Consider the following 22,633-nt stretch of genomic DNA (forward strand, 5'->3'; position numbering starts at 1 on the left):
TTTCGAGTGTTATTCCCTTTCCTGGTTTCTGGGCCAAACATTCCCCTAACCCCTCCCCCTCCTATTCTATATGTGTGTTACCCTCCCCATCCTCCCCCCATTACCGCCCTCCCCCCAACAATCACGTTCACTGGGGGTTCAGTCTTAGCAGGACAGGGCTTCCCCTTCCACTGGTGCTCTTACTAGGATATTCATTGCTACCTATGAGGTCAGAGTCCAGGGTCAGTCCATGTATAGTCTTTAGGTAGTGGCTTAGTCCCTGGAAGCTCTGGTTGCTTGGCATTGTTGTACATATGGGGTCTCAAGCCCCTTCAAGCTCTTCAGTTCATTCTCTGATTCCTTCAACAGGGGTCCCGTTCTCAGTTCAGTGGTTTGCTGCTGGCATTCGCCTCTGTATTTGCTGTATTCTGGCTGTGTCTCTCAGGATCGATCTACATCCGGCTCCTGTCGGTCTGCACTTCTTTGCTTCATCCATCTTGTCTAATTGGGTGGCTGTATATGTATGGGCCACATGTGGGGCAGGCTCTGAATGGGTGTTCCTTCAGTCTCTGTTTTAATCTTTGCCTCTCTCTTCCCTGCCAAGGGTATTCTTGTTCCCCTTTTAAAGAAGGAGTGAAGCCTTCACATTTTGATCATCCGTCTTGAGTTTCATTTGTTCTAGGCAACTAGGGTAATTCAAGCATTTGGGCTAATAGCCACTTATCAGTGAGTGCATACCATGTATGTCTTTCTGTGATTGGGTTACGCTCACTCAGGATGATATTTTCCAGTTCCAACCATTTGCCTACAATTTCATAAACTTCGTTGTTTTTGATAGCTGAGTAATATTCCATTGTGTAGATGTACCACATTTTCTGTATCCATTCCTCTGTTGAAGGGCATCTGGGTTCTTTCCAGCTTCTGGCTATTATAAATAAGGCTGCGATGAACATAGTGGAGCACGTGTCTTTTTTATATGTTTGGGCATCTTTTGGGTATATGCCCAAGAGAGGTATAGCTGGATCCTCAGGCAGTTCAATGTCAATTTTCTGAGAAACCTCCAGACTGATTTCCAGAATGGTTGTACCAGTCTGCAACCCCACCAACAATGGAGAGTGTTCCTCTTTCTCCGCATCCTCGCCAGCATTTGCTGTCACCTGAGTTTTTGATCTTAGCCATTCTCACTGGTGTGAGGTGAAATCTCAGGGTTGTTTTGATTTGCATTTCCCTGATGACTAAAGATGTTGAACATTTCTTTAGGTGTTTCTCAGCCATTCGGCATTCCTCAGCTGTGAATTCTTTGTTTAGCTCTGAACCTCATTTTTTAATAGGGTTATTTGTCTCCCTGCGGTCTAACTTTTTGAGTTCTTTGTATATTTTGGATATAAGGCCTCTATCTGTTGTAGGATTGGTAAAGATCTTTTCCCAATCTGTTGGTTGCCGTTTTGTCCTGACCACAGTGTCCTTTGCCTTACAGAAGCTTTGTAGTTTTATGAGATCCCATTTGTCGATTCTTGATCTTAGAGCATAAGCCATTGGTGTTTTGTTCAGGAAATTTTTTCCAGTGCCCATGTGTTCCAGATGCTTCCCTAGTTTTTCTTCTATTAGTTTGAGTGTGTCTGGTTTGTTGTGGAGGTCCTTGATCCACTTGGACTTAAGCTTTGTACAGGGTGATAAGCATGGATCGATCTGCATTCTTCTACATGTTGACCTCCAGTTGAACCAGCACCATTTGCTGAAAATGCTATCTTTTTTCCATTGGATGGTTTGGGCTCCTTTGTCAAAAATCAAGTGGCCATAGGTGTGTGGGTTCATTTCTGGGTCTTCAATTCTATTCCATTGGTCTATCTGTCTGTCTCTGTACCAATACCATGCAGTTTTTATCACTATTGCTCTGTAATACTGCTTGAGTTCAGGGATAGCGATTCCCCTGAAGTCCTTTTATTGTTGAGGATAGTTTTAGCTATCCTGGGTTTTTGTTATTCAGATGAATTTGCAAATTGTTCTGTCTAACTCTTTGAAGAATTGGATTGGTATTTTGATGGGATTGCATTGAATCTGTAGATCGCTTTTTGGTAAAATGGCCATTTTACTATATTAATCCTGCCAATCCATGAGCATGGGAGATCTTTCCATCTTCTGAGGTCTTCTTCAATTTCTTTCTTCAAGTCTTGAAGTTCTTGTTGTACAAATCTTTTACTTGCTTGGTTAAAAGTCACACCGAGGTACTTTATATTATTTGGGTCTATTATGAAGGGTGTCGTTTCCTAATTTCTTTCTCGGCTTGTTTCTCTTTGGTGTAGAGGAAGGCTACTGATTTATTTGAGTTAATTTTATACCCAGCCACTTTGCTGAAGTTGTTTATCAGCTTTAGTAGTTCTCTGGTGGAACTTTTGGGATCCTTAAATATACTATCATATCATCTGCAAATAGTGATATTTTGACTTCTTCTTTTCGATCTGTATCCCCTTGACCTCCTTTTGTTGTCTGATTGCTCTGGCTAGAACTTCAAGAACTATATTGAATAAGTAGGGAGAGAGTGGGCAGCCTTGTCTAGTCCCTGATTTTAGTGGGATTGCTTCAAGTTTCTCTCCATTTAGTTTAATGTTAGCCACTGGTTTGCTGTATATGGCTTTTACTATGTTTAGGTATGGGCCTTGGATTCCTATTCTTTCCAGGACTTTTATCATGAAGGGGTGTTGAATTTTGTCAAATGCTTTCTCAGCATCTAATGAAATGATCATGTGGTTTTGTTCTTTCAGTTTGTTTATATAATGGATCACATTGATGGTTTTCCGTATATTAAACCATCCCTGCATGCCTGGGATGAAGCCTACTTGATCATGGTGGATGATTGTTTTGATGTGCTCTTGGATTGGTTTGCCAGAATTTTGTTGAGTATTTTTTCGATGTTCATAAGGAAATTGGTCTGAAGTTCTCTTTCTTTGTTGGGTCTTTGTGTGGTTTAGGTATAAAGTAATTATGGCTTCATAGAAGGAGTTGGTAGTGCTCCATCTGTTTCAATTTGTGGAATAGTTTGAATAATATTGGTATGAGGTCTTCTATGAAGGTCTGATAAATTCTGCACTAAACCCGTCTGGACCTGGGCTCTTTCTGGTTGGAAGACCTTTAATGACTGCTTCTATTTCCTTAGGAGATATGGGGTTGTTTAACTGGTTTATCTGTTCCTGATTTAACTTCGGTACCTGGTATCTGTCTAGGAAATTGTCCATTTCCTGCAGATTTTCAAGTTTTGTTGAGTATAGGCTTTTATAGTAAGATCTGATGATTTTTTGAATTTCCTCTGAATCTGTAGTTATGTCTCCCTTTTCATTTCTGATTTTGTTAATTTGGACACACTCTCTGTGTCCTCTCGTTAGTCTGGCTAAGGGTTTATCTATCTTGTTGATTTTCTCAAAGAACCAACTTTTGGTTCTGTTGATTCTTTCTATGGTTCTTTTGTTTCTACTTGGTTGATTTCAGCTCTGAGTTTGATTATTTCCTGCCTTCTACTCCTCCTGGGTGTATTTGCTTCTTTTTGTTCTAGAGCTTTTAGGTGTGCTGTCAAGCTGCTGACATATGCTCTTTCCTGTTTCTTTCTGCAGGCACTCAGCGCTATGAGTTTTCCTCTTAGCACAGCTTTCATCGTGTCCCATAAGTTTGGGTATGTTGTACCTTCATTTTCATTAAATTCTAAAAAGTTTTTAATTTCTTTCTTTATTTCTTCCTTGACCAGGTTATCATTGAGTAGAGCATTTCCACGTTCAATTTCCACGTATATGTGGGCATTCTTCCTTATTGTTATTGAAGACCAGCTTTAGGCCGTGGTGGTCCGATATGCCGCATGGGATTATTTCTATCTTTCTGTACCTGTTGAGGCCCGTTTTTTGACCAATTATATGGTCAATTTTGGAGAAAGTACCATGAGGAGCTGAGAAGAAGGTATATCCTTTTGCATTAGGGTAGAACGTTCTATAAATATCCGTTAAGTCCATTTGGCTCATGACTTCTCTTAGTCTGTCTACGTCTCTGTTTAATTTCTGTTTCCATGATCTGTCCATTGATGAGAGTGGGGTGTTGAAGTCTCCTACTATTATTGTGTGAGGTGCAATATGTGTTTTGAGCTTTAGTAAGGTTTCTTTTACGTATGTAGGTGCCCTTGTATTTGGGGCATAGATATTTAGGATTGAGAGTTCATGTTGGTGGATTTTTCCTTTGATAAATATAAAGTGTCCTTCCTTATCTTTTTTGATGACTTTTAGTTGAAAATTGACTTTATTTGATATTAGAATGGCTACTCCAGCTTGCTTCTTCCGACCATTTGCCTGGAAAGTTGTTTTCAGCCTTTCACTCTGAGGTAGTGTCTGTCTTTGTCTCTGAGGTGTGTTTCCTGTAGGCAGCAGAATGCAGGGTCCTCGTTCTTGTATCCAGTTTGTTAATCTATGTCTTTTTATTGGGGAGTTGAGGCCATTGATGTTGAGAGATATTAAGGAATAGTGATTATTGCTTCCTGTTATATTCATACTTGGATGTGTTATGTTTTGTGCTTTTCTTCTCTTTGTTTTTGTTGCCAAGATGATTAGTTTCTTGCCTCTTCTTGGGTATAGCTTGCCTCCTTATGTTGGGCTTTACCATTTATTATCCTTTGTAGTGCTGGATTTGTAGAAAGATATTGTGTAAATTTGGTTTTGTCATGGAATATCTTGGTTTCTCCATCTATATTAATTGAGAGTTTTGCAGGATACAGTAGCCTGGGCTGGCATTTGTGTTCTCTTAGGGTCTGTATGACATCAGTCCAGGATCTTCTGGCCTTCATAGTATCTGGCGAAAAGTCTGGTGTGATTCTGATAGGTCTGCCTTTATATGTTACTTGACCTTTTTCCCTTACTGCTTTTAATATTCTTTCTTTATTTTGTGCGTTTGGTGTTTTGACTATTATGTGACGGGAGGTGTTTCTTTTCTGGTCCAATCTATTTGGAGTTCTGTAGGCTTCTTGTATGCCTATGGGTATCTCTTTTTTTAGGTTAGGGAAGTTTTTCTTCTATGATTTTGTTGAAGATATTTACTGGTCCTTTGAGCTGGGGTCTTCACTCTCTTCTATACCTATTATCCTTAGGTTTGATCTTCTCATTGAGTCCTGGATTTCCTGTATGTTTTGGACCAGTAGCTTTTCCGCTTTACATTATCTTTGACAGTTGAGTCAATGATTTCTATGGAATCTTCTGCTCCTGAGATTCTCTCTTCCATCTCTTGTATTCTGTTGGTGAAGCTTGTATCTACAGCTCCTTGTCTCTTCTTTTGGTTTTCTATATCAGGGTTGTTTCCATGTGTTCTTTCTTGATTGCTTCTATTTCCATTTTAATTCCTTCAACTGTTTGATTGTGTTTTCCTGGAATTCTTTCAGGGATTTTTGTGACTCCTCTCTATGGGCTTCTACTTGTTTCTTTATGTTTTCCTGGAATTCTTTTAGGAATTTTTGTGACTCCTCTCTATGGGCTTCTACTTGTTTATTTATATTTTCCTGGAATTCTTTTAGGAATTTTTGTGATTCCTCTCTGTAGGCTTCTACTTGTTTATTTATGTTTTCCTGTGTTTCTCTAAGGGAGTTCTTCATGTCTTTCTTGAAGTCCTCCAACATCATGATCAAATATGATTTTGAAACTAGATCTTGCTTTTCTGGTGTGTTTGGATATTCCATGTTCGTTTTGATGGGAGAATTGGGCTCCGACGGTGCCATGTAGTCTTGGTTTCTGTTGCTTGGGTTCCTGCGCTTGCCTCTCGCCATCAAATTATCTCTAGTGTTACTTTGTTCTGCTATTTCTGACAGTGGCTAAACTGTCCTATAGGCCTGTGTGTCAGGAGTGCTGTAGACCTGTTTTCCTCTCTTTCAGTCAGTTATGGGGACAGAGTGTTCTGCTTTCGGGCGTGTAGTTTTTCCTTTCTACAGGTCTTCAGCTGTTCCTGTGGACCTGTGCCTTGAGTTCACCAGGCAGGTCACTTGCATCAGAAAAGTTGGTCTTACCTGTGGTCCGGAGGCTCAAGTTCGCTCAGGGGGTGCTGCCCACGGGCTCTCAGTGGTGGCAGCAACCAAGTAGATCTGGGCCACGCCTCTTCCGGGAGCCTCAGTGCACCAGGGTTCCAGATGGATTCTGGTGCTTTCCTCTGGAATCAGTAATGTGTGCAGAGAGCAGTCTCTTCTGGTTTCGCAGGCGTGTCTGCCTCTCTGAAGGTTTAGCTCTCCCTCCCACGGGATTTGGGTGCAGAGAACTGTTTATCCGGTCTGTTTCCTTCAGGTTCCGGAGGTGTCTCAGGCAGGGCTCCTGCTGCTCCTGGGCCCTCCCCCACAGGACCCCAGAGGCCTTGTACAGTTTCCTCTTGGGTCAGGGATGTGGGCAGGGGTGGGCAGTGTTGGTGGTCTCTTCCGCTCTGCAGCCTCAGGAGTGCCCACCTGACCATGCGGTAAGGCATCTCTCCCACGGGTTCTTGGAGCAGAGAGCTGCTTCGGGCCGGGATCCGCTGGTGTGGGACTTCCGGTAAACACAGGACGTGCCTGGTCCTAGAGGGATTCTGCCTCTGTTGTCCCGATTCCACCAGGCAAGTCACTTGCAGCAGATAAGTTAGTCTTACCTGTGGTCCCGAGGCTCAAGTTCGTTCGCGGGGTTCTGCCCATGGGCTCTCCGCGGTGGCAGCAACCAGGAAGATCTGCGCCACCTCTTCCGGGAGCCTCCATGCACCAGGGTTCCAGATGGCCTCCGGTGTTTTCCTCTGGAATCAGTAATGTGTGCAGAGAGCAGTCTCTTCTGGTTTCGCAGGCGTGTCTGCCTCTCTGAAGGTTTAGCTCTCCCTCCAACGGGATTTGGGTGCAGAGAACTGTTTATCCGGTCTGTTTCCTTCAGGTTCCGGCGGTGTCTCAGGCAGGGCTCCTGCTGCTCCTGGGCCCTCCCCCACAGGAACCCAGAGGCCTTGTACAGTTTCCTCTTGGGTCAGGGACGTGGGCAGGGGTGGGCAGTGTTGGTGGTCTCTTCCGCTCTGCAGCCTCAGGAGTGCCCACCTGACCAGGCGGTAAGGTATCTCTCCCACGGGTTCTGGGAGCAGAGAGCTGCTGCGGGCCGGGATCCGCGGGTGTCATGAAGTAAGTCTTAATTCTAAACTTCCATACCTCAAATGCAAGGGCATCCACACTCATAAAAGAATCATTACTAAAAGTGCAAATCACACATTGAATCCCACAGAATAACAATGGGGGACTTCATCCTACTCTCACCAATGGACAGCTCTTCAAAACAGAAACTAAATAGAAAAGCAATGAAGCTAATAGAAATTATGAACCAAATGGATTTAACATAGCTACAGAAACATTGACCCAGGAACAAAAGAATACCCTTCTTCTCATGATCTCATGAAAGCTTCTCCAAAATTGATCATATATTGAGGCACCAAGAAGCCTCAACAGATACAAGAAGATTGAAATAACCCCATGACCTGTATCAGATCACCATGGATTAAGGTTGGACGTCAATAACAACAGAAACAACAGAAAGAACACATACTCAAGGAAACTTAACAACTCTTTAAACAATTATCACTTGTTCAAGGAAGAACTAAAGAAATGAAAGACTTTCTAGAATTCAATGAAAACGAAGGCACAACATATGTAAACTTATGGGATTGGAATCACAGTTGTCTACAAGAGTAACAAGTGCTCTTAGCTACTGCCACATCTCTCCAGCCGTAAAATGTTAAATTTTCAAGAGCTGAAAAAATTAGAGGTGGAGTCTTAGAGTAGTTTGTAAAATATGTTTTACATCATTATTTTTGCACTTCAGTCTCACAAGACTGTCAGCACTTTTTTTATTACTTTCTCAAAAGAACAAAAAATTTAAAGAAATGTAAAAGTGGAAAATCTGATCCGGAAAGAGAAGACTTCTCTATATTAATCTACAGAAAAATAGAAGGAAGAAGTGCTGGCAAGGGCCACCTTCTGGATGAAGACTGGCAGGAACTCCAGAATATTTGTGACGGAATCACACTTTTCCCAGGGAATTTTGGAGGTAGTGACGGGAACCCAGGTTTTCCAGGTGAGCAGAGATGACGTGGATGAGAAAGGGGAGCTAAGTAGGAAACAAAAACCATTGTTGAGAGGCACTGGTCACTGTATCTTGCATTAGTTACAACTCAAAGATGTACTTCCTTTGACTATTTTAGAGTTAATTAATTCGTTTACCTACTTCTTTGTCCATGGTTGCATGCACGTGTGTGGATGGTGGATGTGCCCCGATACCTGTGTAGTAATGAGAGGATAATTCATCGGCATCTGTAGTACACTTTCCTCATGTGGGCTCTCAGGTGTCACACCAGGTGCTTTCACCAGCCCCAGATAGGCTTTTCGAGAGACGTACACATCTTTATACTATATAACACATTAAAGGAGACTGTAGGGTTTTTCCTCTGGATCATTGTCCTCTCCTTATTTTGTTGAGCATTGCACACTAAGGCAGGATAGCTTTGCAACTACAATATTAAGAATATATATTTTATTCCTAGTGAGCTAATGTTTTTATTAAATATAGAACCCCATTATGATCTTTAATGGAGTTGCCTGTTGATGAATGTTTTGTCCTCTTAAATCAAAGTATTTCTGCCACTGAACATTGCCGTGATAAGAATAGATAACTAAAAATAAAAGAATCTCTCCTCCCTCTCCTCTTTCTCCCTCCTTTCTCTCTTTGCCACCTCTGTCTTTCCCTTAAGGCCTCGCTTCCTATTTCACATGTATATATGAAATTTGGAATATTCTTTAGTGCTTTTTAGAACTAGTAAACAGAACCCAAAATCTGCTTAGGGCAAATTTCTCTAATTACATATTAAACAGGCTTCTTTTCTTTATATGACTACCATTGTTAATGAACAAAATTAATCTACTGTTCCTTATGAATGCCTTAAAATATATGATGTTTTCCTTAACCCCCAGAGCTGTCACAGTTCAGGGTTCTTCTAACATTACTACCCTTGCTATATTTAGGACTATAAATTTCATGTGAGAGACTGTTTAATTTTCAGAGTTCCTCTTCAGTTAAGGTGTACTAGGGTGAAAATAAATCTGAGGGTAAGGGATGATGTAGTTATGGTGTTAGTCTGTCTGGACGTTTGAAGGTAGAATGGGATAGAATCTGTATGAGTTGGTAACCAGCCAGACGCTGAGAAGACACGAGTTCTTCAAATATGGTTCCAAAATGTTTGGAACTCAGAGTCTTTTTTGTATCTTCAAATTTGGCTTCAAAGTTTTGGGTTTGGAAGATATCTTAAATATTCATTTTTATCAATCACAGAAGGAAGTGGAGAGATGTTAGGCTTGGAAAGGTTCTGGACATTTTAGATATGTATCTATTTAAGAATTTCTGGAAATATTCTGAATATCAAATACTTTGAGTACTCATTCAAGAGAAAGGCTGGGAGAGTTGGTTTATGAAGTTTTATGAACAGTGTTAAAGATTAATGTAACTGCCATATACATGGGTATGGGCAGCAAAGCAAAGGACAGTAGCAGGAGGACGAAAACATTAAAAGGAAACTTTGGGAGCAAACTATGCAGGCTGATAGAGAATTTTCATGCATGGTATTCCGTATCTGTAATCCCAGAACTCAGGTATCTGGGGCCAGAGGATCCTGGGTCAGAGGCCAGCTTGAGCTACAGAGGGAAAGTCTGTCTCAAAAGGACACATAATCTCTATAATCAGTAAATGCCATCTTTAAAGTTTTCTTAATTTTTACTTTTAAGGTGTGTGTGTGTGTATGTATATGTGCATATGCATGCATGTGTGTGTATGTATATGTGCGTATGCATGCATGTGTGTGTGCATGTATATGTGCGTATGCATGCATGTGTGTGTGCATGTATATGTGCGTATGCATGCATGTGTGTGCATGTATATGTGCGTATGCATGCATGTGTGTGTGCATGTATATGTGTGTATGCATGCATGCGTGTGTGTGTGTGTGTGTGTGTGTGTGTGTGTGTGTGTACATGCATATGGATGCCAGTATTGGAGGAAACAAGGGGTGCTCAGTTCTGTCAAAGTAGTGAACTTCTAACTTTTGATCAGATTCCCTAGCCCCTTTATCCTACCCTTTATGAGCCAGATTTAACCCAGTTCTGATTTTTCTCTTGCACTGACATATCTTGTTAACAGTAGGAATTTTGGTAGGAAGGTCTACTAGTAGTCACCCTGGGTCAACGGAGAAGGTTTGACTCTTATTTCTGTGCTACCACTTTTTTTTTGCATGCGCTTTGCTAGTCCCTTACAGTGTACAGTGTGGGAAACATGAGGATGAACTTCAAATAATGACTCCTGTGCCCGGCACTCTTTGCTGCTGATTCAGCATTTTAACGTAGCTGAAGCAATGCATTAGTTTTCTCTCCATGATTGGCTCATTTATTTTAATGTCACCTTCTTCAGGTTCCTCCATGTTGTTGCAAGAGGTAGCGCTTGCCTTCTGGTGAAGACAGAATGAAGCACACCAATTCATTTGTGTGTGGTGGCCTCTATAGTACCCATGGCTGTTGTAGTTCCCTGAGCGAGGACTCACAGGGCATAGCATGCAGATCTTTTTCATAACTCTCATCTATCGGTAGCTGTAGGAACAGCACAATACAGGAAAATCAGTGCAGGAAAACCATAGCCTGAAACATTCTGGAGGAAGTCAACACACACTGCTAAGTTTCTTCCCAGTGGACCTCCTAATTCTGCAACATTATGTTTTGGCTATGTGACTGACATGGTGTTTACCAGACAGGTTCATTAGAAACTGAGTGCCCTGGTTTTAGGATTCAGTGCCCTCTGCCTAGCCTGAGTCACAGTTGCAGACTCGCAGAAGGAAAAAGCAGGTGTTCAGCATAAACCATTGTTTGCACAAATCCTTTAGGTCTAGTGAGTCATTTTTATCAATTATGGAATGGTGGGAACTTTCCTGAACTGGTATTCCCAGACCCTGGCCAAGAGCTCACCTTACAAGGGTCTAAGGACAACAGGCTCTGGCCTATTAGGTTAACTATTCTGTAGAATTCGATATCTCTAATTTATTCCCCAGAGCAATACAGAAGCTAAAATGACACCAGGCATGTATTACGGGGACAATGAACCTCTGTTGTATTTCTCTTACTGGAAAAGTTTATGTTTTTAAAATAACAAAAATGTATCGCATAATATTTGTGTTTCAAATAATTGCATGATATACTGATACTGAAGGAAGCAGACAATTACACAGTTGAGCCTCATTATATCAGGATGTCAACTCTGGTACCTTGCCTACTTTCGAAAAAGTAACAGGGATTCCAAATTTTACTCTCTCCATTTTCACGGTCATTTGCATCAGGCAGAGGACAGTGAGAAATTTGAGCCAAGCAACACATACACTCACAGTTGGGGTCAAATAAGCTGGGCCCTGCCTTTTCAGCATGCAGGAAGGACCATGGAAAGACAGGAAGGACAGACCGTATGTTGCAGGACATTGCCAGCTCCCCAGCCAGATGAGCTGAGTCTGGTTTCTTGCTGGGGTTCATGTTTCTGGAATGTCAAGCTAGTCGACACTTCTGAACATTATTTTCTCTTTTGCAAGTTGAAAAAAAAATGCAGTAGAACCAGTTAGAATAAGTTTGTCTTAGAACTTAGATGTCTCTATATTTATAGACATGCATATAGATTAGAAACACACACACACATATACATGCACATATACACACGTACATGCACATATACATGCACACACACACACACACACACACACACACACACACACACACACAGGCACACACAGAAACACCAGAAGAAGTGGTTCAGTATTCATGAATCCAATGTTCTCAACAGCTTAATAGAACACAACTAGTGAGAGTAACGAGAACCAACTGTGTATATTTTTATCTCATTCTTTCATTATGTGCCGAAGTTTCTTCTTGCTGAAATCTGTGCTTTATGGCTTTTAGTGTGTTCAATAATGGTAAGCTGTCTTAACCCCTTTTTATTATAAACTGATTTAATTTTATCTCTTTTGGAATAATAATTAGCTGGTATCAAATTTAGCTTTAGGCAGGTAATTTGCATATGGGATTCCATTTTCTCCTGGTGTGATTGGGCGGAGGGAAAGCTGGTAGGTGGAGCCAATCTCCTGTCAGTCTCTTTATGGGGCGTTTTCTACATCATCCATCTTTGATGTTTTAAAGCTATACCGTAGCACGCCTATGCTTTGAGAGTTTATTTTTATTTCCACCTTATATTTTATTATTTCGTGCTAAGCGTTTAGCCCACTACGAACTAGAGTGTTAATAAATTGATGTTTAGAATTTTCTTTAGTGATGTCTCTTAAAAACCTCGCTGGCTTTACTATGAATTCTTCTCTGACATCTGAGCCTGGAGGCCGGTCTGGCCCACCACCTATTGTTGCAAAGGAACCTTTGTTGGCCTGAGCCACCTGTTTGTTTTTTAATTTTCCACAGCTGCGTTGGCGCTGAGTTGGCATAGGACCGAAGCTCTCTGGCCTGTGATGTTTGGAGGGTTTAATTCTCTGGTTTTTGCAGAAAAGGCCACTGGTTTATCCCTGGGCCAGAGTTTCTCCTCAAATTGTGTGAAAGCAATTTTCATTACAAACACTCCAACATTCCCCCTATACTTTCTGAAGATTTGCTTTATTTTTTAACTGTGTGTCTAACTGCCTGTCTCTGTTTGTCTGTCTGTCCGTACATGAGTATAGGTTCTGTGAAGGCCAGAAGAGGACACGGATTCTTAGGAGCCTGAGTCACACGAGGTTGTGAGCAGTCAGTGTGTGTGCACCGTGGGAATTAAGCATGGGTAGGCATTCTTCAAGGACAGTCTGAGCTTTTGACTGCTAAGCCTTTCCCCTGGTCCTCTTCTTCATACCTTTTAATCATTTCTGTTACTTTTGAGATTATAATAAAATCACACCATTTCCCAATTCTCCCTGCTCCTTCTAAACCCTCCATATACCTCTGCTTGCGCCTTTCCTTTCTGTATGTATTCTTCAGTTTTTACAAAGAGAGGCTAATTGTTTACAGTTAAACGTGTTAATGACATTTTCAATAGTTTAATTGGTTAACCAAGTAGGAATTGCTTATGATTCAATTTCCCTTTTTCCATGCAAAATAACTGTTACTTTGTACAGGTACAATTTGTTAGTCTTCTACTAGAAATTGGTCACTTTTCTAGTAGCAAAGTTAATTTAATTAACTACTAGAACTTAAGCTCTATGAAGATAATAATTTTTATCCTGCTTTTCCTACTGTACCTACCAAGGCTTGTGTGCATAGACATTTGGTATATGTCTGAAATATTTGCTGAATATCTAGAACTCTAGTCTACTTATTTGAGTATTTTGCATAAACTGTTCTAAAAGTTTTTTGTCAGACAACTTACTTCCGAACTGCTAATTATTTTCCCTTGGTGTTCGATATTAAACTTAGGGCTTTATGCCTACCTGGCAAGTGCTCTATTGTTGATCTATACTGGGTGGTTGTCCTGTATGTAAGAGCACTGAGTGTGCCGTGCTGAAGAAGGCAGGGGACGTCACATCCCCTAGAACTGGGGGGACCATAGCCATGAGGAGTTCTGGAGAACCATAGGTCTTCATTCTTTGTTTTGTTGGTATTGTTGTTGCTGTTTTCTTTGCCAGGGCATTTGCATTACTCTTTGCCTCTCTTGCATCATGTGCTTCTTTATGGTGGACCATTTCCACTGTTGCTTATACAAGCTGTGATAGTTCCCGACTTGCTAACACCCTCCCTTATCTCACAGGTTCCTCTTCCAGAGTCAGTCGTTCAGAGTGCCTTGGGAAGGTCGGCTTATCTATTCCTTTTCTCCTCCTTCTATTCTACTCACAACACATTCTTTTGTTTCACTGGTGTGACCATGCAATTATGATCGTGCAGATATTCACAGTGTGGTTGTCCAACATTGCTTTACCCAGGTATTAAAAGCATTCGATACACCCACTCATCCGTTTTCTGACCTAAAGTGTTTTTGTTACTGTGGTAAAGTAGAGAAGGAGAAACAGGAGGAAGATTTATCTCCTTTCCTTTGGGTTTGCCCCCGCTTCTCCAGTGTCAAGTTGGGAACTGTTTGGAGTCAACACACAATGGCAGAGACATGCCACAGACCAAAATCTGCTCAACACATGGCAGCCAGGAAGCAAAGAGGGACAGGAAAGCCCGAGTTCATGACCTACAATGAGCCTTTCGGGAAATCTGGTTACTCTTTCTTCAAATAGTCCTTCAGTATTTTATCATTTACCACCCTCACTGCAGCTCAAGGACACCAGCCACAATATGCCCCTAAGCTGCTACTTCCTCTGGTCTCATATCTTGATCCCCTTCGTCTTACTTTGTACACACTTGCCAGAATGTTCCTTTTCAAATAGAAGGATATTTTCTCCTCCTGCTCATAAGCTGCCAGCTCTTTCTTATCACCTTATCGCCATTAAAGTAAAACCCAAACACTCCGCCTCCGAGTGACTCGGCCCCGCTGCCCCGCCAAAGCTTTGCAATTCTTATTTCAGCTACCTGGCTGCTCATTTGGTGAATTTTCTCGTGCTTCATTCACCCAGCACGCTCCACGTCCACTACCCCACTTTTCTACTGTAAAAATACGCTTTTGTTCCATTCTCCCTCAAGCAGGCTTGACCAATCTAGAACAAGATGCTATCAGTGTAACTCGAAGTTGCTTAGGTTGCCGTAGGATTCTTGGGAGATAAGGACCAAAATGGAAGGAAGACAGTTGTGTAATCATTTCCATTAAAATGAAAGAAACTGAGGCACAGCTTCCTCAGAAGCATATGAACCCCTCTAAAATAATAATAATAAGATCCCATATACAATTGTCTCCCACCCAGCAGATACAACACCTGCCTCTTAGCTTTCAGATGGGGGGGGGACCATATTGTCTAAAATGGTCTCTCAACGATTGTCCTATGATCTTTCAATGCTATCACTTTCTTCCTTGTGTGAACCCTTGACAGCTCCATTCTGGCAATGAGTCTTTGCCTCTAACACTTTGCTACTGATTTAGCCTGTGGTTAGATTCAACTATGTGTTTGGGGGACCTGGCTGGTAGTGTCAATAACTCCACAGTTTCTTGTGTCAAAGATGTAAGATTTTATGTGATTTGCCCATGACCTTAATTCCCCGTGAAGCCCAGAAAATTTGAGTGCATTTTGTTTTGCCAAAAGTTTTGCCTTTTGTTGCTAGAATAAATACATTAAGTCACCAGACCGACTCGTGTTCTTTTTCCTCTGGGGAACTCCTTCAATCAGCCACACTCCACCCCAAATAGCCTTATAGCCATGCTCCCTATACTTTCCCTAATAGGCCTTTCAGATGACATGCTTAAAATAATACCTAACAGAAGTTTCTCTATCTCCTGCCCTCTCTGAATTGTCTCCTGAGCCTTTGAGATTGTGTTTTTATTTGTGTGTGGATTAACTCTCCCACAGTACAAATTCTATCACAACAGGGCTTTCTGTGTTGTTCATTGAAATCCAAATATTTAGCATATAGCTAAACAAACATTTATTGAGTAAACAGATGACTCTGGTCTACAAGCGCCTTCCTGTTCTAAAGAGAATTGTGGCCTTAAATAGCTGTGCTGCGACACTGTATTGGAAAAATTGTTTCTCATTTTAAGCTGCGTATTACATAAAAGAAATTATTTTTAAACCTAAAAGTTAATTTCATGAGTTAACAGTCAGCTACAAATCAAGGGTAACAATGTAAATATAATTACTAAACCTTTAACTAAAAGGAATTGTCTTAAATGCCTAATGACATCATTAATAATTTTATGCCTGCATAGGAATGTCATGTCTTTAAATCAGGAAAATTAAGTCTGACTATGGCTCTGCACAGAATTATTCAGTTATTATTATCTTAGCATATTTATTTATTTATTTTTTTTTTTGGTTCTTTTTTTTCCGGAGCTGGGGACCGAACCCAGGGCCTTGCGCTTCCTAGGCAAGCGCTCTACCACTGAGCTAAATCCCCAACTCCTTAGCATATTTATTGATGTATGTGCCCATGTGTGTGTGTGGTGTGTGCACATGTGTGCACACACATGACTGCATGTGGGTTAATGTGTATATTGGGGAAAGGGCAATCACCGGTATCATTCCTCAGGATCTATCACTCCACAGAACTGCCCTGGCACCTGTTACCTTGTTTCATTCTTCCTTCTGTTGAAAGTCTTTTCTGTGATGCGGGTAGGGAAGGAGATGACTGCAAGGTAGTGGTGGGTAGAAAAGAGATGGAGAAGGGAGAAAGGTGTGGGGCTCACAGCTGTAATGCAACCAGTGTGAAGACCATTACACACACACACACACACACACACACACACACACACACACACACACACACACACACACCCCTCAAAGATGATGCATTACAGTCCCAAGTAACTCCCAAAGGGGAGCTTTGGCATGAAAATGGTGTCCCAAAAGATCAGTTAGCCTTGGAGGAATGGATGTTGTGTTCACACTTCTTCCTCAGAACAAAAACATATTCACATTTTCAAAGTAAATACTAGCTGATCATCTTCTAGAAAAGTGACTCAGGCAGTGAGTGTCTCCCTCATCAAGGCGTCCTTCCATGGGCCCTTCTCTCAGAGATTCGAGAACTGTATCCTCCAGTAATGCTTGGCTGCTCTGGGTCATAAACTTCTTTTCCGGTAGTTTTTCTGAAATGCAGGTTTTACTTCTAGTTCTTCAAGGTCCCGTTGATTTTAAAAACAAAGACATAGTAAGAACCAACGAAACATTTAGACTGAGAGTATAAATAAACTCTACAGCTCTGCGTTTTCCCGTACGTCTGGTAGGGTGGCCTGTGGTCTAACCGAGACTCATTTAGCTCTCTCTACAGCTAAGGGCAGTGGTATTCCAGGCAAACATACCTTTGGCTTACTCATCTATGTAAGTGATATTGTAAGTAACCTCAAAGATAATTATTGTGATGAGTAGGTAAATAAGTGAATTATGTAGAACAAGGCAGGAGGCGGGGCTCACGCCTTTAATCTCAAGCTTTGGGAGGCAGAGGCAGTCAGAGAGTTGAAGGTCAGTTTTGTCTACACAGCAAGTTCCAGGACAAATAAGGATATACAGTGACACCCTATCTCAAACAAAAATATTTTAAAGCATTGTGTGCTATGATAAATATTCACTCGGAATACTGAGGTTTTGCTATGATGCATTTTTTCCTCTTAAAGGAGGCTGAAGATCGATGGAGATGAGAAACAAAGAATCTTAAAATGTCGAAAAAGAACATTAACCAAATACAGAGCCACCTGGCGTGTAAACAAAGAAGCAATCCCTTGCTTTCCATAGCAAGCTTAGGAGGATATTCAGTTTTAACAGATTAACAGTTTCCTGAAGGAAACCCCCAGTTTCAGAAGCATCTTTTAGTGTCCCAGCATTTTTATGTTACTTGCACACACACCACAAGGAGAAACGCAGCTTGGAAAGGAAACTTCTTTGTTAATTTATTCATTTTTATTTTATGTTCATGGGTGCTGGGCCTGCATGTGTAAACCTCTGGGCACCACATGCGCAGTGTCCACAGAGGCCAGAGGAGGGCATCGGATCCCCTGGAACTAGCATTCCAGATGTTGCGAACTGCCTTGTGTTGTTGAGCTCTGTTCTGTGGAAGAGCAGCCAGTGCTCTTAACCAATGAATCATCCCTCCAGCCCCAGGAGTGGAAACCCTTAATGCATTTTAATGAGTAGATATAAAAGGGTACGTGCCCTATTAAAATCAGGAACTGCTTTTGAGTCTTTGTATTATTAACGAGAATAATTAATGAGAGAAAGGTCTGCCTGTATAGTAAACAAGTGACATTTCTATCATAAAAACTTATTTTGGGGTCTGATGATTTAGTCATAAAAGTTGTCTTGAGGCTGAAACCTGGCATATGCTGTGTTCATTCCCAGTAGACAGGGTTTCTAATTATTTAGAAAATTTCACCACTGTATTCTGAAAAGCAGGAAAATTGGGTTTATATATCTCATTTATTAAAGTCTAATGGAGAGTAGAATATTATTGCAATGGAAATATTTTTGTATTAAAAGTTATGATTAAATATTAAAGGCTGTAATGTAACACATGTGCATAAACTTAATGGGAATTCTAGATTATAATTAACTTGGCAGTAGCAAGTTTTGGCAGATAGAACATTTGAAGGGCAAACAAGACAGCAGCAGTAGTTGCTGCTTAAGCCGACACACCACAGGGGGCTTCATTAGGAATAATAACTGTAGATGCCTCTTGTAAAATTTATAACCTTTAAGAACAATAATTAGAATTAGCCTCAGATTCAAGTGAGAGAAAATGACTAGAAATACATTTGCTGATATAGAAACTTAGCTTTTGATGATTCTGAGTTAGAAAAATATGTGTGCTGAGTGAATGCATATGCTGATTAGCACAGTATGTTATTTTGGTATAGTATGTTGTTGGAATTATAAACTAAAATTTCTGACAGTAACTGCAACACAAATATGGATATTGAAAATTATGTCTGTTCATCTTGATTGTAGATAAAATGTTGTACGTATTATATATGTGTAATGTGCAATGTATGTTATATACTGTGTACAGTATATTTTATGTTTCATATTGTATATAATATATTATACTGTATATATTATATATAAATATACTAATTTATATATATTATACATTTTATGTATATTGCACATCATACATATTTGGAGGTGTGGTGTGTGTGTGTGTGTGTGTGTGTGTGTGTATAGCTCTCTGAGTAGGAATTCTCCAATCATTTAATTGACAAATGTAACTTTAATTTATTGGTCAGTTGAACATCAATTCTGATAGTTTTATAACTGTATTTAATTGACTAAGATCAAGATATTTTAATATTTTTCCAAATAATTTATGCTCACTTACCTCAGAGTGTATGGAAAGCTCCCTCCCCTTCGTGTAGTGTCACAGACGGTAAGCCATTGTACTGTAGATTCTGTAACTGGCAGCTATCCTAAATGATCCTACCTTGTCCAGAGCCTTCTATCCTTTTCCAGGAGGGCCGCAGACATGACAAAGCTCCTAATGAAGTCGATCCCTTTCTATGTTTGGAAGAGACTTAACCCTGGAGAGGGGTTATATCACATCCTCAGGAGGAATCATTTTGTTGCAAGTCCTGCTGTATTGTACTGGGTTTAAACACCTTCTGAGAGATGGCGTCTTCCTACATTTTAACTAGAAAGAAGTCTTCCTGTACCTTCTGCTTTTGGGTTCTTTCCCCACATTTCTGCTATTTTCTTGAAGTCCTCATCCTAAGTTCTGGTCCATGTTTGATTAGGTGGATTCACTTTCTTTAACCCTTGCCTAGCAGGAGAAATGGGCATTTATGCACATTTGAGAGTTAAAGAAATGATATCTATAAACCCCTAAATGGTACCAACATAAAGCAGATAGAGAAGTCTCTGAAAATGAGAGATTGTGGGAGAATCCCCAGGAAATTGCTCCTCTGATGGATGTACAAAGAGCTATTCACATTGCAGAACCGTCTGATGAGTCTGAGGTCCTTACACGCTGGACCCTTCCAGACATCGAGGTAATCTTGCCTTTCCTGCAGTTGGTAGCTTTCTCAGATGTTTTCCCACACTAGATTCACATGATGCAAACACTTGATTGTCTCATCTCTATTAGTCACTATTCTCTGGCTGTGGCTAAGGAAACAATGACAACATAAGAGAGGAAGGATCTGTTTCGGCACATAGTTTGAGAAGGATGCAGTCCATGATGACGAGGAAAGCATGTAAGAAAGAACGTGAGGTGGTTGGTCACATTGTGTTTCAGTGCGGAAACAGAGAGATGATGGTGTCCAGATCAGCTTCTCCTTACCTCAATCTGGAATGCCAACCTATGGCATACAATGCTGTCCATAATTAACACGTCTTTCCTCCTAATAGGAAGGAATCTTTCTGAATATCCTCTGTGCATCCATTTAGATATTATAAATCCAGTACAACTGCCAATGACATTTAATGGTCACATTATCTCTTCCTTAACAGGAGACCCACCTGAATGTTTATATTCTTAGTATTTTCCTCCTACATCTATTGGGTTGTTAAGAGCATTTTGCTTTGCTGGTGTCTCGGAGAAAAAAGTGTGGGGAAGCCCATTAGCATCTACCAGTAATCATTATTAGTACATTCCTTTAAAATGGGCTGAGTCAGACCTTCTGAAATGTGCTGATTTGAGTCACAGTTGGGTTGAATATCACTGCCCTCATTACCAACTGTGTGGCTCTTGGGCAAGTTATGTGAGCTAAGTCACACTGGCTAAGAAAATGAGGTAAGAACTATTCATTAAATAGATCTGAGGACGGGAAAGTGCCCTGTCTGATTTACGATAGTCATGAGGAAATGGTCAGTGGTGGAGACTGCCCCGGTTATTGCTCCGAAACCTTCCCAGGAAAGCAAAGCGGCTGCGAATAAACTTAGAAATTAGCGAGTGGCCATTTTCATCCATCTTTGCAACAGCAAAGCTAAGAGCCTTTCTCTTTTATTGAACCGCTTTATCATTTCGATTGAAAGATAATTCAGGAGATTTGCTTGTAAGATATGAGTCTTACATAGTTATTGATCTACAGCATTGTTGTTTGATAATTTTGTACATGCGTACAATGTTTTTGGATCAACTTCTACTTCAGCCCCTCCCCCTCCTTTTCCCACTGTGTCCTAACTTCAAGGGTTTTGTGATGTTTTGTTCTTTTCCACTGAGTCAACTAGGTGCTACTCTTATGTGCGTGGGTGTAGGACCATCTCGTGGAGTACTGCAAGCTCTCATTGGCCTCTTTCTTGGAACAAAAAACCCCCTGATTCTTCCCTCCCGGCTCAGTTACCAATAGTTCCTCAGCGAAGACAGGACTTCTAGAGCCCTCCTCCCATCCACCAGAGTTTCTCTGGCTTGATCTTGTACCTGTTTTAGAGGCGCACATTGGTAGGATATGCTGATGAGGCAGAGGCAGGAAGATGATTATGTTTTAAATTACTATTTTGGCGGATGAAAGTTTTACACTAGAACGCTAAGTTCAAACTTCTTGGGAGAGAAAGGAGTAATTGAAAAATGCAAATCCTGTAAAATATGAGGCGTGTGGTATTAATAGGATGTTTATGCATGAGTGCATGAGACAGAAAATCTGGCATTCATAATAAGTCAAAGTCAGCAGAAACGTTCTTGCTTTGTATAGATTAGGTACTTGGTTATTTTCCTCTTTGCTGAGGCAAAAATGCTTAACCAGAGGAACTTAAGAGGGTTTTTTTTTTCTGGCTGATAGTTTGAGATTACATCCCACACTTCCAGAAAATCATAGCAGCAGGAGTGGGGAGCAGCCGCTCACGTCGTGTCTCCAGTCAGGAAGCAGAGAGCATTAAAACAGGTGCTTAGCTCCCTCTCCCTTTTGCACTCAGCCCAGGACCACAGCCTATTACGATGCCTGCATTTAGGGCAGGTTTTCCAGCTTAAGCCTAACGTACACGTTATGTTACAGTCGTGCCCAGAAATGAAGACTTGGTCAGTGTCTTGGTCTGACTCTCATGTCTTACAGACGGTTTCCACTGATATCCAGCTTATACACTGTCCTCTGACTTCCTACATGCCCTGGCATTCCTCTCCCTGTCTCCTGCACCATGGAAATTTATTTTTAAATAATTTTTCCTAGTGCACAAAATAATGGGTTTCCTTATGACTCTCATATGTACGTAAATATTGTACTTTGCTCACATTCTCCCAGCTCTGCCATACCCTGTCTCTCCTGATGCTTCCTTTTCTCCCCCACAGTAGTCTAGTAGTCTCTTTTGGTATACACACACACACACACACACACACACACACACACACACACACAGAGAGAGAGAGAGAGAGAGACAACAAAATTAACAAAGACAACAACAAAAGAACCCCAAATATTCTGCCCATTCCATTTTCTTACACAGGGTTTTTCTTGGGATCGTTGCTATAATAGACACTAATACCAATAACCTTTGTTTTAGGTAGCCATTGATATGCTTAAATGTCCTTTTAGTATAGCTCGATTTGATATCTTGAAAGAATAATGAGCACGATAAAACTCACTTTAGTGTAATAAAATCTGAGCTTGTCAACTGGTGTGGGTTTCCTCTAATTCAGGGAGAGAATCACCATAGCTGTGCTATAAAAAGCATAATACTTTCTATTAAAGGAACCAATCGCATGTAAATCATATTCTTTCTGTCAATCCTTATTAAAAATGATCCGAGATTTTCGGCTATTTTCTGATGGTGGTAGATGGAAGGTCTGGAAAACAAATGGATCAGGTGTAGACTCTAAAAGCTGCTGCCAAATGGGTGGTGTGTGAGGTGCTCAGATGGAGGGGGAGAGTGGCTTCCCCGACTACAAGCTACAGAAGGCCTCAAAAGGAACATTTGTGATTTACTAGAGAGGCTTCAGTCGTGTGCTTTAGCACCTAAACAGAACTTAATTCATCTCCAAATCATTTATCACTTATGGGGCATAAAATGGTATGACTTTAAATATTTTAAATTATATGTTAACATAGCATATTGGTATTGTGTGTACTATTGATAATTGGAGGTTCTTTGTAGA

This window comes from Rattus rattus, chromosome 15 (genome assembly GCF_011064425.1).
Source record: "Rattus rattus isolate New Zealand chromosome 15, Rrattus_CSIRO_v1, whole genome shotgun sequence".
Taxonomy (NCBI): Eukaryota; Metazoa; Chordata; class Mammalia; order Rodentia; family Muridae; genus Rattus; species Rattus rattus.